The sequence below is a fragment of the Corythoichthys intestinalis genome, chromosome 10 (assembly GCF_030265065.1).
Source record: "Corythoichthys intestinalis isolate RoL2023-P3 chromosome 10, ASM3026506v1, whole genome shotgun sequence".
NCBI lineage: Eukaryota > Metazoa > Chordata > Actinopteri > Syngnathiformes > Syngnathidae > Corythoichthys > Corythoichthys intestinalis.
The window spans coordinates 51,206,818-51,224,759 of NC_080404.1; the positions used below are offsets into that span (position 1 = coordinate 51,206,818).

A 17,942-nucleotide genomic window follows, 5' to 3' on the forward strand; every position below is an offset into this window, starting at 1 on the left:
TTTATGTATATTGTTGAAAACAGCCAACAATTGCATCTCAGATTTAACTAGAATTTTAAAAAACTGCTTTTCACTCAAAAAACCTTTAGATCTTATTAAAAAAAAATGCATATATATATATATATATATATATATATATATATATATATATATATATATATATATATATATTAGGGCTGTCAAACGATTAAAATTTTTAATCGAGTTTATTAAAACTTAAAAATTAATTAATCGTAATTAATCGCAATTCAAACCATCTATAAAATATGCCATATTTTTCTGTAAATTATATATATATTCTGTAAAATAAATTGTTGGAATGGAAAGAAGACACAAGATGGATATATACATACATACGGTACATAAGGACTGTAGTGGGCATTTCACTCTACTGTCATTTAAATCTGTCTATGCTGTCCTCACTCCGAAGCGTCTACTTTTTCCAAAGCTAGACAGCTAGTGAACGACGCCTTAATAATCAGACTTCCTCCTTTTTCATCTGATTTATTAATAAAATGGCCTCAAACCATTGTCCTCTTTAGACTGTCGTAAAACTACAAAAAAAGTACACAAGCATTGCATTAGCAACAACGTTAGCTTAGCACACTATACAGGTTCACTAAACATAAACAAAAAGCGTCTCATACAAAAATATTAACATTTCGCTTACAAACATAATATGTACATTCTTTACAACAACAATACTTACGGACAAATCTTGTCCAAGGATCATATAAGCACAACATTACAACGTAGGCGTCAGCCCGAGATGTCGTGCAGCCAAATTTAACTGGCACGAAAACAATAAACCATGTCGCAAAGCGACCACAAGAGTTCGCTGTTAGACAGCACAAAAAGCCTTGCTTTAAAACTTACCAAAAGGCAGAATACTGTCTGAACGGGACATGTGCGTTAATTGCGTCAAATATTTTAACGTGATTAATTTAAAAAAATAATTACCGCCCGTTAACGCGATAATTTTGACAGCCCTAATACATATATATATATACACATACCTAAAAATGCCGTTACGCTTGATAACACACATCACTTAAAAGTTAGGATTTTTTCCCCATGTGTTTCAATTGAATTTCTATTTGTGTCAAGCCATTTTTAAGTTCTAGTTAAGCTTTAAGTTAGTCTTAACTGTAAGTCCTGATAGGATTTTGAGTTTTTGCAGTGTTCAAAATAAATGTATGATACAGGCTGTATTGGAGCACATTAGGGACCAGTGCTACTTGGTGTTTTATCCAGCAATGACTACTGAGCTAAAATTGATAGTTAGCATTATTAAGTTTTTAATTTACACCCTCATCATTCCACAACGTTATGTTATGTTATGTTATGTTATGTTATGTTATGTTATGTTATGTTATGTTATGTTATGTTATGTTATGTTATGTTATGTTATGTTATGTTATGTTATGTTATGTTAAAGCCTGTATGTAAGACACATTAGCCACGCATCGACAGTGGTCATAAATAATAGAAACTGAAGGAAAAGAGTCGATTTTTCCTTGTTACAGGGTTTTTTATTCTTATAGCGAACAGGAGATGATGACACAGAACTTGGGAATAAAAAAGAACAAAGAATTTACACTGAAAGACAAACAAATACAGATGAGACATCTTGGTACCATTAGACAAAGGACAAAAGTGCTCCCGCCTCTCTGCCTGGAGTCTTTTTCTTTCCTCCAAGCCTAGCCCTCCGCAGGGCTAACATTACGTGAGCTAGTGACAGTAACGTTAATCTTATTTATTAGCGCTTAGCGCTCTTTATTAGCGCTTAGCGCTCTACTGCTTTAAGATGGCGGCTGTTTACTAACGCTGCCCAGACGCGGCCGAGTCTGTCATTCCGCATCTAGTTCAACATACATGTGATCTCTATGAGACTCATCAGACGCTACCTGCTACCAACATAGCATCGTGCGGGCTAGTATTTAGCAACGTCGGCGCCGTTTGTAACGGCTGTCGGCCGAAATTTTTGTTTGTTTGTTTGTTGTTTTTTTTTTTTGCTTCTTCCTCTACGCACGTGACATCAGCACGTTGTCCCGCATTAAAAGTAGCCCGAGGAAAACATGATGCTTAGAGCTGTCAAAATAAACGACTACTCGAGGTGAATAACGAGTATTCGTTTCAGCTCTAAAAATGTTATACACTGCCGGCCAAAAGTATTGCCCCCTCTGCAATTCTGTTGGATAATGCTCAATTTCTCCCAGAAAATGACTGCAATTTCAAATGCTTTGGTAGTAATATCTTCATTTATTTTTGCTTGCAATGAAAAATTTTTTTAAAAAATTAAATCGTTATAATTTTACACAAAACTCCAAAAATGGGCCAGACAAAAGTATTGGCACCCTCAGCCTAATACTTGCTAGCACAACCTTTAGACAAAATAACTGCGAACAACCGCTTCCCGTACCCATCAATGAGTTTTTGACAATGCTCTGCTGTAATTTTAGACCATTCTTCTTTGGCTAACTGCTCCAGGTCTCTGAGAATTGAAGGGTGCCTTCCCCAAACTGCCATTTTCAGATCTCTCCACAGTTGTTCTGTGGGATTCAGGTCTGGACTTATTGCTGACCACTTTAGAAATCTCCAGTGCTTTCTCTCAAACCATTTTCTAGTGCATTTTGAAGTGTGCTTTGGGTCATTGCCCTGCTGGAAGACCTATGACCTTTGAGGGAGACCCAGCTTTCTCACACCAGGCCCTACATTATGCTGCAAAATTTGTTGGTAGTCTTCAGACTTCATAATGCCATGCACACAGTCAAGCAGTCCAGTGCCAGAGGTAGCAAAGCAACCCCAAAACATCAAGGAGCCTCCGCCATTTTTGACTGTGGCGACCATGTTCTTTTCTTTGAAGGCCTCATTTTCCCCCTGTAAACTCGATGTTGATGCCTTTTCCCAAAAAGCTCTACTTTTGTCTCATCTGACCAGAGAACATTCTTCCAAAACATTTTTTGCCTTTTTCAAGTAAGTTTTGGCAAACTCCAGCCTGGCTTTTTTATGTTTCTGGGTCAGAAGTGGGGTCTTCCTGGGTACCCTGCCATTGGGTCCTTTTTCATTCAGATGCCAACGGATATTACGGGTTGACACTGTTGTATCCTCGGACTGCAGGACAGCTTGAAATTGTTTGGCTGTTAGTCAAGGTTCGTTATCCACCATTCGCACAATCTTTCATTGAAATCTCTTGACAATTTTTCTTTTCCGTCCACATCTTGGAAGGTTTGCCGCAGTGCCATGGGATTTACACTTATTGATGACTCTAGGCACGGGAGACACAGGAACATTCAGGTCTTTGGAGATGTACTCGTAGCCTTGAGATTGGCCATGCTTCCTCACAATGTTGCTTCTCAGGTCCTCAGACAGTTCTTTGGTCTTCTTTCTTTTCTCCATGCTCAATGTGGTACACACAAGGACACAGGACAGAGGTTGAGTCAACTTTATTCCATTTTAACTGGGATTTAGTTATTGCCACCACCTGTTATGTGCCACAGGTAAGTAACAGGTGCTGTATATTACACAAATTAGAGAAGCATCACATGATTTTTCAAAGGGTGCCAATACTTTTGTCCGGCCCATTTTTGGAATTTTGTGTAAAATGATAATGATTTTTTCCCCATTCTCTTTTGTGATTTTTCATTGCAAGCAAAATAAATGAAGATACCAAAGCATTTGTAATTGCAATCATTTTTGGGGAGAAATTGAGCTTCATCTGACAGAATTGCAAGGGTGCCAATACTTTTGGCCTGCAGTGTATGACCTGACTTCATGCGAAGGAAAGAATGCAAGTGTCAACTTGAAATCCCTCCATTAACTGCTTTTGACAGCGATAGACATCCAGTCCTATTTGACTGGGGGGCCGTCCCAGGCTCCAATAGCAGTGAAAAATGATTACTCAAGTCTAGCCTTCCCAGTGTGTTAACGTATTTGATGTTTATAACCTTTAATGGTGATGGATGCGTTAGGGGCCACAAGCAACAAAATAATCCAGAGGAATAACAATATTTGAAAATGTATACAGTGGGGTAAATAAGTATTTAGTCAACCACCAATTGTGCAAGTTCTCCTACTTGAAAAGACTAGAGAGGCCTGTAATTGCCAACATGGGTAAACCTCAACCATGAGAGACAGAATGTGGGGGGAAAAACAGAAAATAACAGTTTGATTTTTAAAGAATTTATTTCCAAATTAGAGTGGAAAATAAGTATTTGGTCACCTACAAACAAGCAAGATTTCTGGCTGTCAAAGAGGGCTAACTTCTTCTAACGAGGTATAACGAGGCTCCACTCATTACCTGTATGAATGGCACCTATTTTAACTCATTATCGGTATAAAAGACACCTGTCCACAACCGAGTCAGTCACACTCCAAACTCCACTATGGCCAAGACCAAAGAGCTGTCGAAGGACACCAGAGACAAAATTGTGGACCTGCAGCAGGCTGGGAAGACTGAATCTGCAATAGGTAAAACGCTTGATGTAAAAAAATCAACTGTGGGAGCAATTATTAGAAAATGGAAGACCTACAAAACCACTGATAATCTCCATAAATCTGGGGCTCCATGCAAGATCTCACCCCGTGGCGTCAAAATGATAACAAGAACGGTGAGCAAAAATCCCAGAACCACACGGGGGGACCTAGTGAATGACCTACAGAGAGCTGGGACCACAGTAACAAAGGCTACTTTCAGTAACACAATGCGCCGCAGGGGACTCTAATCCTGCACTGCCAGATGTGTCCCCCTGCTGAAGCCAGTAAACGTCCAGGCCCGTCTGCGGTTCGCTAGAGAGCATTTGGATGATCCAGAAGAGGACTAGGAGAATGTGTTATGGTCAGATGAAACCAAAATAGAACTTTTTGGTAGAAACACAGATTCTCGTGTTTGGAGGAGAAAGAATACTCAATTGCATCCGAAGAACACCATACCCACTGTGAAGCATGGGGGTGGAAATATCGTGCTTTGGGGCTGTTTTTCTGCAAAGGAACCAGGACGACTGATCTGTGTAAAGGAAAGAATGAATGGGGCCATTTATCAAGAGATTTTGAGTGAAAATCTCCTTCCATCAGCAAGGGCATTGAAGATGAGACGTGGCTGGGTCTTTCAGCATGACAATCATCCTAAACACACAGCCAGGGCAACAAAGGAGTGGCTTCGTAAGAAGCATTTCAAGGTCCTGGAGTGGCCTAGCCAGTCTCCAGATCTCAACCCCATAGAAAATCTGTGGAGGGAGTTGAAAGTCCGTGTTGCCCAACGACAGCCCCAAAACATCACTGCTCTAGAGGAGATCTGCATGGAAGAATGGGCCAAAATACCAGCAACAGTGTGTGAAAAGCTTGTAAAGATTTACAGAAAACATTTGCCCTCTGTTATTGCCAACAAAGGGTACATAACAAAGTATTGAGATGAACTTTTGTATTGACCAAAAACTTATTTTCCACCATGATTTGCTAATAAATTCTTTAAAAATCAAACCATGTGATTTTCTGTTTTTTTCCCCCACATTCTGTCTCTCATGGTTGAGGTTTACCCATGTTGACAATTACAGGCCTCTCTAATATTATGAAGTGGGAGAACTTGCACAATTAGTGGTTGACTAAAAACTTATTTGGCCCACTGTATCTATGAACATACAGTATGCCGTTATGTGCCAAATTTGGTGGGTGGTGGCTTATGGTCATGTGCGCCTTGTAGTGCGAAAATTACAGTACATTGGCTGCCGCTGGCCGAAAAACACTTCTAATATCCCTGTGTGAGTGTGCGTGTGTCGAGAGTGGGTCAAGTCATCTATGGGGTTTGAGGGGGGATGGACCGGCGCATTCAGCATGTGAAAAGGGGTAAATGTAAGTATGAACATAATGACAATAATTCACTTAAAAATGGTAATGTCAATTCTATCCTTACAACATATGGTAGGGTGACCATATTTTGATTTCCAAAAAAGAGGACACTCAACCCGGCCTCAAGATACTTGAATTTTACTCGAAGTTCACTCAAATATGCCTATATCACTTTAATATATTTATAGTGTGCTCCTCACTCTGGATGGAAAAATGCAGTTTGAAAAAAAATAATGACTTTTAAAAAAATATATATATATATATATACATATACATATATATATATATATATATATATTTATATAATGCAGACTTAGTAGTCCAGTCAATACACATACACACAGTAGGCTATGTGCCAACTAAACATTTTTATAAATTACTATCACGACAATTGTCCTTGACAAATTGTTATTCCCATTCTCTTTCAATGTTCTAGATTGCACACAAACAAAAACCGAATTAAACTGACAAACTATTCAACCAGCATGTTTCCAAACGTAGCAGTTCAAAACTACGTTTCCCATAATGCCTAGCGCGGTTTAGCTTACTGATAGCTAGCTCAGGCAAAAATCAAACTGCCGTAAAAGTTTACAATCATCGGCAGCGCAACGATGCGACACCAAATGAGATTTTACAGTCAAAGCTCTGACAGAAGTCAACAGTTGCCATTATATACGTATTTATCGTAAAAAAAAACTTAACAATTGGGTAGGCGTTGTGACCAAATCATCAACCCAGTAGATGGCGGTAATGCCTAATGATAGGGGTAAACTGCCAACAAAAACAAGAACTACTTCTTCCCTCCCTACGAGTAGGAGCCATGTCATCGCAGGCAGTCGCTGCCACCCAGCGGCAGGAGGGATTCTCTTCAAATTGGTCCCGTGAAAAATCATAAAAACCGGATATTTTTATGACTTTATAAAACCCGCCCAGACGACGAGGATACTATGTGAAAGTAGGACTTGTCCGGGCAAAAGAGGACGTTTAATCACCCTAACACATGGGAAATTACTAGCGTTGTTCCGATCATGTTTTTTTGCTCCCGAGCCGATCGTTTTAGTTTGAGTATCTGCCAATCCCGATATTTCCCGATCCGATTGCTTTTATTTGCTCCCGATTCAATTCCAATCATTCCCGATAAATTTTCCCGATCATATACATTTTGGCAATGCATTAAGAAAAAAATGAATAAAACTCGGACGAATATATACATTCAACATACAGTACATAAGCACTGTATTTGTTTATTATGACAATAAATCCTCAAGATGGCATTTACATTATTAACATTCTGTCTGTGAGAGGGATCCACGGATAGAAAGACTTCTGACTTTGTATATTGTGACTAAATGTTGCCATCTAGTGTATTTGTTGAGCTTTCAGTAAATGATACTGCAGCCATGCCCCAATACATGATGGGAAGTGGAACCATGATGGGAAGTGGAACCATGACTGTGCGTCGTGCTACCAATGGATATATCTTCTCTGCTTTGGGAAATAACTTAAGGTGTTAAGACAAAGATCAATTGCCACCTTATTTCACAACATGATATTTCTAATTGTAGGGAGAGGGATTGCAAGGTTTTAGCTAGTTGAGGAAAGGCTCCAAAGGCTGCCAAAATTCACTCTACTCATTTAGCGCTGTCTTTTATCTCTTTCTATAGGTAAAACCGTGTCATTACGGATTGAGCGTGATAATGAATGAGAGGGTCGCGTCGTGCAGCGCATATATTAATTGCGTTAATTATTTTAACGTGACACATTTTTTAATTAATTAATTTCCGCCGTTATCAGGATATTTTTGATAACCCTACCTTAAGCCTAAACTAAAGACTCTGGATGAGTGTAACATATTATGTCTGTAACGTTAAATACAATTAGAAAACGATTTAATTAAAAAATATATATTAAAAAAAGGCATGGCCGATATTTTTTTGCCGATTCCGATACTTTGAAAATGACTAAGCTTGAGAACGATAAACCGATACGACCGGATATCCGGTTTTCCAGGTGAGAGATACAGATGTATCAATAGTAAAGTTACCATTCGACAGTAATTGGCCATTAAATATTCAGTGAACCGATAGTAGAGATAGAATTCGGCTATCGCGAGCACAAGAATCGGCTTCTAATGCCTAGTTCAATGCATTGCTTAATATGATAATTTAGCTTTTACTTCACATGCTGCGCTTGTGTCTTTCAGTGAATGACACAGGTGCTCGTCATTCACCACACAGTGCACATGTAGATCGAGACCGCACGCATGATATAATATGGACAAGCACTACTCACAGTCGTGGTTGCCTCAACTTCCCATGCATTTCGGCAGAACCGCTACTAGTCGCCGTCATTACCCGATCGTCACGGGCGTGTCATAACAACGCGAGAGCTAACGAAACCACTGTAACGCACGCTCCGCAGCAATTTCTTCACGGCCCAAAACGAAACTAGTAGTGGCAACGAAGCAACATGCTAAAACAATGGACAGTGTGATCACCGACGGCAGCGGCGTGCTGTGATTGATTTTCAACGCACTCAGGAAAACAAAAGTCGGACTTTGAAGTGATGAAGGCAGCCAGATCTGTTCGCATGGGATAGAGCTTGTGTGAAGTGTGGAGCGGTACAGAAATCGTGAGTTTTAACACTGAAAAAAAACCCACTACAATGCTGGAAAGGGCGGCATATTGTTTCCACGAAACGCAGTCTACTTAAACATAAACATGAACATGTGGATTAATTGATCTTCCTCAAGAAAAATCTGCCCTTCAAAAAAGATATGGACAGTGATGAGCAATAAAAAATGAGGAAGCACAGGCATAAGTGAATGACTTTGCTGTGTATTAGGTTAAAGTAATGATTATTGACCTGTCTGTCTAAAATGCCATGTTTTTATTCCCCCAATTATACCAGTCGTAAAGCATAATTTATTATTTATTTATGACAACACTAGCAGGTTTATTATTTTTTTCAAGAGCTGCTGCATATAATTAATATTTTTTGTTTGTAAGATGTTTACGTTGAAAGTTTGCACTTAAATTACTTACCTCTCGTGTTAAAAACACCAGGAAATACAGTAATTGAATTACCGCACTTTATTGTTGTCTGTGACTGGAGTTTTATTGTATTATTAATCCCATCCAACAAAATGACGGTCATATCGTAAGCCTTATTTTTTTTTCTCATAAAAAAATAAAACATAACGTTGGTATGAAATTTTGTTGTTTAATTTTGCTATTAAAAAATGTGGTCTTTCTTATATTTTTAAAATACTGTACGAACACACACAACAAATGTTTACTATCGTATCGTTTTCACTCTGTATCGAACCGTATCGTTCTTAAACTATATCGAATCGTATCGAATCGCTCGGCCTTAAAAATGTATCGTTTTTTAATCGAATCGTAACCTGTGTATCTAGATACATATCGAATCGGCTTCATGCCAGAGATTCCCAACCCTAAAAATGACGTGATCGGACTTGATCGATCTGGATGACGATCGATCGGGACATCTCTAGAAATTACAGATATAACTGAATTCGTTTTATAATGCATATAAAGTTGCTTAAAAGTTGGTGGGGACAATTTGAGCATCTTGAAAAGTTGGTAGTGTTATGTCCCTACCGTCCCTATGCAAACCTACGCCCTTGATTTTGAACAATTTGTAAGATTTGAGTGTGGGCAAGTGACTACCTAGTTTCACACAATGGCATGAATTGTGGAGTGCATAGATTGTCGGGACTGACGGTTGGACAGATAGATTTAGTCTGTTATATATGTTCATGTTCATATTTCTTCATTCTGGGTCTGCTGTTGAGCCTGTTATAATCAAACTCTCCACATGGGGACCTCATTGCTCTGCGTTCATGATAAAAGAGCTTGTTTATAAGAGTTCTTTGTTCCTTTTTCACCTGCATGGAAAAAAAATACAGCAGGATAACCTAAATTCACCCTACATAACAACTAAAATGTGTACTGTCATGCACTGGGGGATCATTTTCAATACTTATGAGAAAAGTAGTTCTGACACGGTCCCTTTTTAAAGAAGTGCCTTGTTTTAGGACTGTTTTTGTGAAAATTAACATACCAAAGAAATATTTTTGGCACTTTTTTTAATGTTTGAGAGCTACTCAAGAAGATTTTAGCATTTAAACTAAATAAATGAACTGCCTTATTCTCTTTTCAAATAATAGGCTGTCTTTTGACAACAATGGAAAGGGAAAAAACATTGTCAGCCATCCATTTGCTTTGTACATTCATTATACATGAAGTGGCTAGCCTGAGGCGGCGTAACTTAACAGCTCTCAGAGGCCTGTTTGAATTGTAAAACATGGCATGCGCCATGCTCTATTTCCTCCTCCCTATTCTACTTTCCTCCCTGACGTGTCACCTGTGATGCAATAAGGCCACACGTGAGTCCCTGATTGTGGTGGTTGCCATGCCCGTCGTCTTAGTGATCACGTTGCTACCACCAGCGTTAAAAGTGGAATCATCCTCGAGCTGCTTAATTAATGTTTCCATTAGTTACAGTACAGCGGAATAGTGATCAAGTCTACCTCACACTTCTGAGTAGCAAGGTACATTTACTTGAAGTACTATACGGTGGTATGAAAAAGTATCTGAATCTTTTGGAATTTCTCACATTTCTGCATAAAATCACCATCAAATGTGAGCTGATCTTTGTCAAAACCACACAGATGAAAAAACAGTGTCTGCTTTAACTAAAACCACCCAATCATTCATATTTTAATTAAAGATGTCCCGATCGATCGGCATCACGTCATTTTCAAAGTATCAGAATCGGCAAAAAAATGTCGGACATGCCTTTTTTTAATATATATATATTTTTGAATTAAATCGTTTTCTAATTGTATTTAACGTTACAGACAAAATGTCTTACATTCATCCAGAGTCTTTAGTTTTGGCTTAAAGTAGGGCTATCAAATTTATCGCGTAAACGGCAGTAATGAATTTTTTAAAAATTAATCGCGTTAAAATATTTAATGCAATTAACGCATGCGCTGCACGACCCACTCACCCATTGTCGCGTTCCATCTATAATGGCACCGTTTTACCTATAAATAGAGCTAACAGGCAGCGTGAAATGAGTAGAGAGAATTTTGGCAGTCTTTGGAGCCTCTTTTTAATTGGCTAAAGCCTTAAAATTCCTCTCTCAACAATTAGGAATATCATGGGAAGCAATGTGGGGAAGAACGATTGTGGTTGATCTTTTCCTTAACACCCTATGTTACTTCCAAAGGCAGAGAAGATATATCAATTGGTGTGACTATGCACAGTCATGGTTTCACTTCCCACCATGCATTTGGGCAGAACAGTTAAATGGCTACAGTATCATTTACTGAAAGCTCAACAAATACACTAGATGGCAATATTTAGTCACAATGTACAAAGTCACAAGTCTTTCTATCTGTGGATCCCTCTCACAGAAAGAATGTTAATAATGTAAATGCCATCTTGAGGATTTATTGTCATAATAAACAAATACAGTACTTATGTACTGTATGTTGAATGTATATATTCGTCCGAGTTTTATTCATTTTTTTCTTGATGCATTGCCAAAATGTATATGATCGGGAGCAAAAAAAAAGCAATCGGATCGGGAAATATCGGGATCGGCAGATACTCAAACTAAAACGATCAGGATCGGATCGGGAGCAAAAAAACATGATCGGAACATTCCTAATTTTAATGATTATAGCATGCAAACAATGACAGAAGGGGGGGAAAACTAAGTAAACCCTCTGCTTAAGGAGACTTAAAGAACAATTGAAACCATTTTTTACCAAACAATTTAAGTCAGGTGTGTGCCCAATCACTGATGAGTGGTTTAAAGCTGCCCTGCCCACCATAGAACACACACCTGGTAAGAATTTTCTGGATGAGAAGCATTGTCTGATGTGCATCATGGCTCGTTCAAAAGAGCTGTCTGAAGACCTGCGATCAAGGATTGTTGATTTGTATAAAGCTGGGAAAGGATACTAAACCATCTCTAAAAGTCTGGAAGTTCATCAATCGACAGTCAGTCTCTCCCAAGGAGTGGCCATCCACCAAAGATGACGCCAAGAGTTCAGCGCAGAATACTCAGAGAGTTAAAAAAGAACCCTAGAGTGTCTGATAAAGACTAACAGAAATCACTGGCACAGTCCAATATCTCTGTGCACACATCAACTATATGTAAAACTATGGCCGAGAATGGTGTTCATGGGAGGACTCCATGGAGGAAGCAACTGCTCTCTAAAAAAACATTTTTACATTTTTGGTCGTTTAATGTTCGCAAAAAAGGCACTTGGACAATCCACAGACGTTTTGGCAAAATATTTTGTGGACTGATGAAACCAAAGTTGAATTGTTTGGGAGTAACACACAATGTAAGAAATGGAACCGCTCACCAACATCAACACCTCATCCCCACTGTGAAGCATGGTGGAGGGAGCATCATGATTTGGGTCTGTTTTGCTGCCTCAGGGCCTGGACAACTTGCAATCATTAATGGAAGAATGAATTCTAAAGTTTATCAAGATGTTTTACAGGAAAACCTGAGGCCGTCTGTCAGACAGTTGAAGCTAAAATGAGAATGGATGCTGCAACAAGACAATGACAAAATACACGTTCTGGAGTGGCCAAGACAAAGTCCAGATTTGAACCCCATTGAGATACTGTGGCATGACCTAAAGACAGCGATTCATGCCAGACATCCCAGGAATCTGACTGAACTTCAGCAGTTTTGTAGAGAAGAATGGGCAAAGATCAGTCCTGATTGATGTGCCAGACTGATCTGCAGCTACAGGAAGGTTGAAGCCTGGTTGAAGTTATTGCACAAAATATCAAATATGATGGTTCACTTATTTATTTTACCCCTTCTGTCATTGATTGCATACTATGAAAACCTATAAATGTTTGGGTGGTTTTAGTTAAAGCAGACACTGTTTTTCCATCTGTGTGATTTTGACAAAGATCACATCACATTTGAATTTTGGTGATTTTATGCAGAAATGTGAGAAATTCCAAAAGTTTCAGATACTTTTTCATACCACTGTACATCTAAACCTTTATGCAATCAAGTGTTCTAGAGTCACATTGTTACAACTGTGAAAATAATTCTTAGTTTCCAATTGTTGAAAGCAACAGTAGGTAACTTTTCACCCTTTATAAAATATTTTCATAACATCTGTGTTGATATGTTGACTGATAACTAGTTGAATGACACCTCTCCACCACCAGTTCATTCGCCCCTCCCAGTCAAAATGAATTCGTCATTGAGGGCCATCAATGGCACTCAAACATGAGCATTCAAAGCCAGTCCTCCCAGTATACATGAATTGGACATCTATTGTTGTCACTGGCAAGCAATGACAGAAAGAAAGACACTAATTTGTTTACAAGAATGTTGTAATAATATAGTGTTGCTTTATACACAGTATTTACAGAAATGTTCAACTGAGATATTCTAATAGCCTTTGAGGAAGTGTGTCATATATTTCTTATTCACTGCTAAGCATTTTTACACTCAGAATGATGGTTAATAATGTTAAAATGTTGCTTTCATAAAGTGCTGTGTCACCCTAAATGTCAGCTCTTCAGTCATGTGTCTCAGCATCATCATGTTCACACTTGTCAACGCGTCTTGTTGTCACCCACCCCAGAGGGGCGACTGCAACACTTTCAGCTGGTGATTTATTGCTGGAGGAAGCACAAAATGACCCACTTGCTCTCGATCCTCAATTAGTTGTGCTGACAGGTGCACTTCATGATATAGTGTGAACGCCTTACAAACGCAGCCTTCACATGTACCTAACTCGGGTTAAAAGTGAGCCGTGGGCCCTGGTTGTTTGTTTCATTCTGTGCAGAGGTGGGTAGTAACGCATTACATTTACTCCGTTACATTTAGTAACTTTTTGAGAAAAACGTACTTCTTAAAGCAGTTTTAACAAGCAATTCTTAAATACGTAAATTTTTAGGCATTTTTTCGTCTTTATTCTTCACATTGATACGGAGCCCCCCGGGTGCCAGGGTAGGGGGAAAAAAATCATAGCTAATCTGTCCCCACTTAATTTACGGAATTGCCTTGTGTTGAATTGTGCTATATAAATAAAATAAAAATAAATAAATTTGCCTTACAGTTTACTAATCTGTACCCACAGTTTACTAAACTGTACCCACAGTTTAGTAATCTGTACCCACAGATTACTAATCTGTACCCACAGTTTACTAAACTGTACCCACAGTTTAATAATCTGTACCCACAGATTACTAAACTGTATCCATAGTTTAGCAATCTGTACCCACAGATTAAGCACGCACGGACACGACAGCAGCACAGAAAATGTGCAAACACAACATGCCATATTGATTGATGACACCTGAAAGTGAAATTTTAGACGGTTACCAAAGAAAACGTGCAATAGTTACCTTTTAAAACCCCTTTGTTTGCCGAGTGCAAAACATGCAAGTGCTTGCTCGGCGGTTGGAGTCCCCGCCAAACATTGGTGACTACTGTTTCCGGTTCATTGCTAAACTGTGGGTACAGTTTAGTAATCTGTGGGTACAGATTAGTAAACTGTGGGTACAGATTACTAAAATCTACCCACAGATTGCTAAACTGTGGGCACAGTTTAGTAATCTGTGGGTACAGATTAGTAATCTGTGGGTACAGATTAGTAAACTGTGGGTACAGATTACTAAAATCTACCCACAGATTGCTAAACTGTGGGTACAGATTAGCTATGATTTTTTTGTCTACCCTGGCACCTGGGGGGCTCCGTACATTGACTTTATTTTTGCCAGAAATGCCAACAGTGGCTTTCTCAGTTTCACCAATGTCACCAACCAAAACAATAACCATTATACCTACTATAACTCCATTATATCAATCAGAGATGAACTGTTTGCTCTTCACTAGAAGGCGCTCATGCTCTTTGGACAGGTGTTTCATGGTGTTTTTCTGGTATGTATTTGTGTCAGGTACTCCTCACCAGCTCCATTCCGCCCCCATTTGCTCAGTCTCCTTTTTCGGCCACAAATTTTCCCTCTCCCCTTCTGTGACTATTGGTTTCAGGTTTGACCCCCAGCTTTAACAATCACATCAATTACAGTGCCTTGCAAAAGTATTCAGCCACCTTGAACCTTGCAACCTTTCGCCACATTTCAGGCTTCAAACATAAAGATATAAAATTCTAATATTTTGTCAAGAATCAACAACAAGTGGGACACAATCGTGAAGTGGAACAAAATTTATTGGATAATTTAAACTTTTTTAACAAATAAAAAACTGAAAAGTGGGGCGTGCAATATTATTCGGCCCCCTTGCGTTAATACTTTGTAGCGCCACCTTTTGCTCCAATTACAACTGCAAGTCGCTTGGGGTATGTTTCTATCAGTTTTGCACATCGAGAGACTGACATTCTTGCCCATTCTTCCTTGCAAAACAGCTCGAGCTCAGTGAGGTTGGATGGAGAGTGTTTGTGAACAGCAGTCTTCAGCTCTTTCCACAGATTCTCGATTGGATTCAGGTCTGGACTTTGACTTGGCCATTCTAACACCTGGATACGTTTATTTTTCAACCATTCCATTGTAGATTTGGCTTTATGTTTTGGATCATTGTCCTGTTGGAAGATAAATCTCCGTCCCAGTCTCAGGTCTTGTGCAGATACCAACAGGTTTTCTTCCAGAATGTTCCTGTATTTGGCTGCATCCATCTTCCCGTCAATTTTAACCATCTTCCCTGTCCCTGCTGAAGAAAAGCAGGCCCAAACCATGATGCTGCCACCACCATGTTTGACAGTGGGGATGGTGTGTTCAGGGTGATGAGCTGTGTTGCTTTTACGCCAAACATATCGTTTTGCATTGTGGCCAAAAAGTTCAATTTTGGTTTCATCTGACCAGAGCACCTTCTTCCACATGTTTGGTGTGTCTCCCAGGTGGCTTGTGGCAAACTTTAAACGAGACTTTTTATGGATATCTTTGAGAAATGGCTTTCTTCTTGCCACTCTTCCATAAAGGCCAGATTTGTGCAGTGTACGACTGATTGTTGTCCTATGGACAGACTCTCCCACCTCAGCTGTAGATCTCTGCAGTTCATCCAGAGTGATCATGGGCCTCTTGGCTGCATCTCTGATCAGTTTTCTCCTTGTTTGAGAAGAAAGTTTGGAAGGACGGCCGGGTCTTGGTAGATTTGCAGTGGTCTGATGCTCTTTCCATTTCAATATGATGGCTTGCACAGTGCTCCTTGAGATGTTTAAAGCTTGGGAAATCTTTTTGTATCCAAATCCGGCTTTAAACTTCTCCACAACAGTATCTCGGACCTGCCTGGTGTGTTCCTTGGTTTTCATAATGCTCTCTGCACTTTAAACAGAACCCTGAGACTATCACAGAGCAGGTGCATTTATACGGAGACTTGATTACACACAGGTGGATTCTATTTATCATCATTGGTCATTTAGGACAACATTGGATCATTCAGAGATCCTCACTGAATTTCTGGAGTGAGTTTGCTGCACCGAAAGTAAAGGGGCCGAATAATATTGCACGCCCCACTTTTCAGTTTTTTATTTGTTAAAAAAAGTTTAAATTATCCAATAAATGTTGTTCCACTTCACGATTGTGTCCCACTTGTTGTTGATTCTTGACAAAAAAATTAAATTTCATATCTTTATGTTTGAAGCCTGAAATGTGGCGAAAGGTTGCAAGATTCAAGGGGGCCGAATACTTTTGCAAGGCACTGTATATATATATGTATATACACATATACACATATAATTTTATTAAAAGAAAACAAACGTTTATGTTTACTTAGCTGATAGAGATAAGTTCCTTGCATTTCAACAAAGAAAGATCATTCGAGGCACATGTGTTTTGAGTCACAGGCAAAGTCACTACATCAGGTCACAAACAAATGATTTATATGAACAGCATTGTCGCTGATTGAGCACATTTTTTATATACATTATTTCTATTCCCATGTTTGAAAAATAATTGCTTTTCCTCCCATCTGAGTGCACACTCTAACATGACATTCCCCATTGAGGTAGATTCTTTGCACACGCCATTTGGTTGCACCATCCCCAAGAATGACAATTACTGTGTGTATTGATCAGATGTCACTGCCAGTTGTGAAATGATAGACATAGGTGTGGAGGGGGGCACATGCAGTCGATAGCAACATGATGAAGTGAACACATGGGACTACCAATAGAAAAAGGAGATGCTGATCATCATTCATAAGTGGTCTCACCGTGTCTGGTCGCTGAATGAAGCTATTGCTCATTTTGGTGACGTGACATCAAATATTTAGCTCATCTGTCATTCCGATGACTTCATCCTGGGAGGCTGTTTGTGACTGAATTAAAAGAGTTAGGCAGCCTCAGTGTGTGTCATGCTAACACCATGAAATTTTTAATTGATTTGTTGTTGTTTTTAAAGTGGAACTAAACCAATGTCAAAACTTTCCGTTTAATTGTTACAGTGTGTCTAAATTGGACGGTATAGTAATTAATGTAAATTCATGGAAAAGTGGAAAGTGTTACAGAAAGTCTGCAGTGTAAAATATGATAAGTTGGCTTTACTTAAAAAAAAAAAAAAAAAAAAGCAAACTTGCTGCCTTAAAAAATGTAATTTATGTTCCTTACATTAATTAGCTGCAAATTACAAAGCTGCTCATTTACACACAATGAGTAGCCACAGCAACTGTTTAACAAACTAAACAATGATTGACGCATGCGGCGCTTTGAAGTTTCGACTTCCAAGTAAGCCTGTCGCAATATGCAATAATTCCATTTATCGCACGATAAATAAAAATGAAGGCGATAATCTTTCCGCTGCGATTTATCGCCTCGCGTGCACGTGCGTGAGCGCGTGCGGCAGACGTGCTGTTAAAAGTTCGGATTCCTCGTTACCAACTGCGCAAAATGCATCTTCGTTCCAGGTCCGGCAAAAACTAGCGCCGGAGCCAATCGTTCCCATTATATCCTATTGTTCAACGTATACCGGCCGCGTCAGTGCTCTGGAGTGACTGTGGACCATCTATGGCGCGCCGGTGTTGTTGACGTGTGGGCGCTCCCGTCAGGAGTGACATTTCACGCG

The 17,942-nt window shown here is 39.2% G+C and overlaps 1 protein-coding gene across 1 annotated transcript in view; it reads left to right on the forward strand.

The window, feature by feature from the left end:
- The first annotated feature begins 8,282 nt into the window (after positions 1 to 8,282).
- The window catches only part of spock2 (SPARC (osteonectin), cwcv and kazal like domains proteoglycan 2), a 106,218-nt gene continuing 96,558 nt past the window's right edge, over positions 8,283 to 17,942 (forward strand). Inside the window, exon 1 of the mRNA XM_057848190.1 lies at positions 8,283 to 8,475. The gene's annotated coding sequence lies outside the window, so the exon portion shown is untranslated. The remainder of the gene's footprint in view (positions 8,476 to 17,942) is intronic.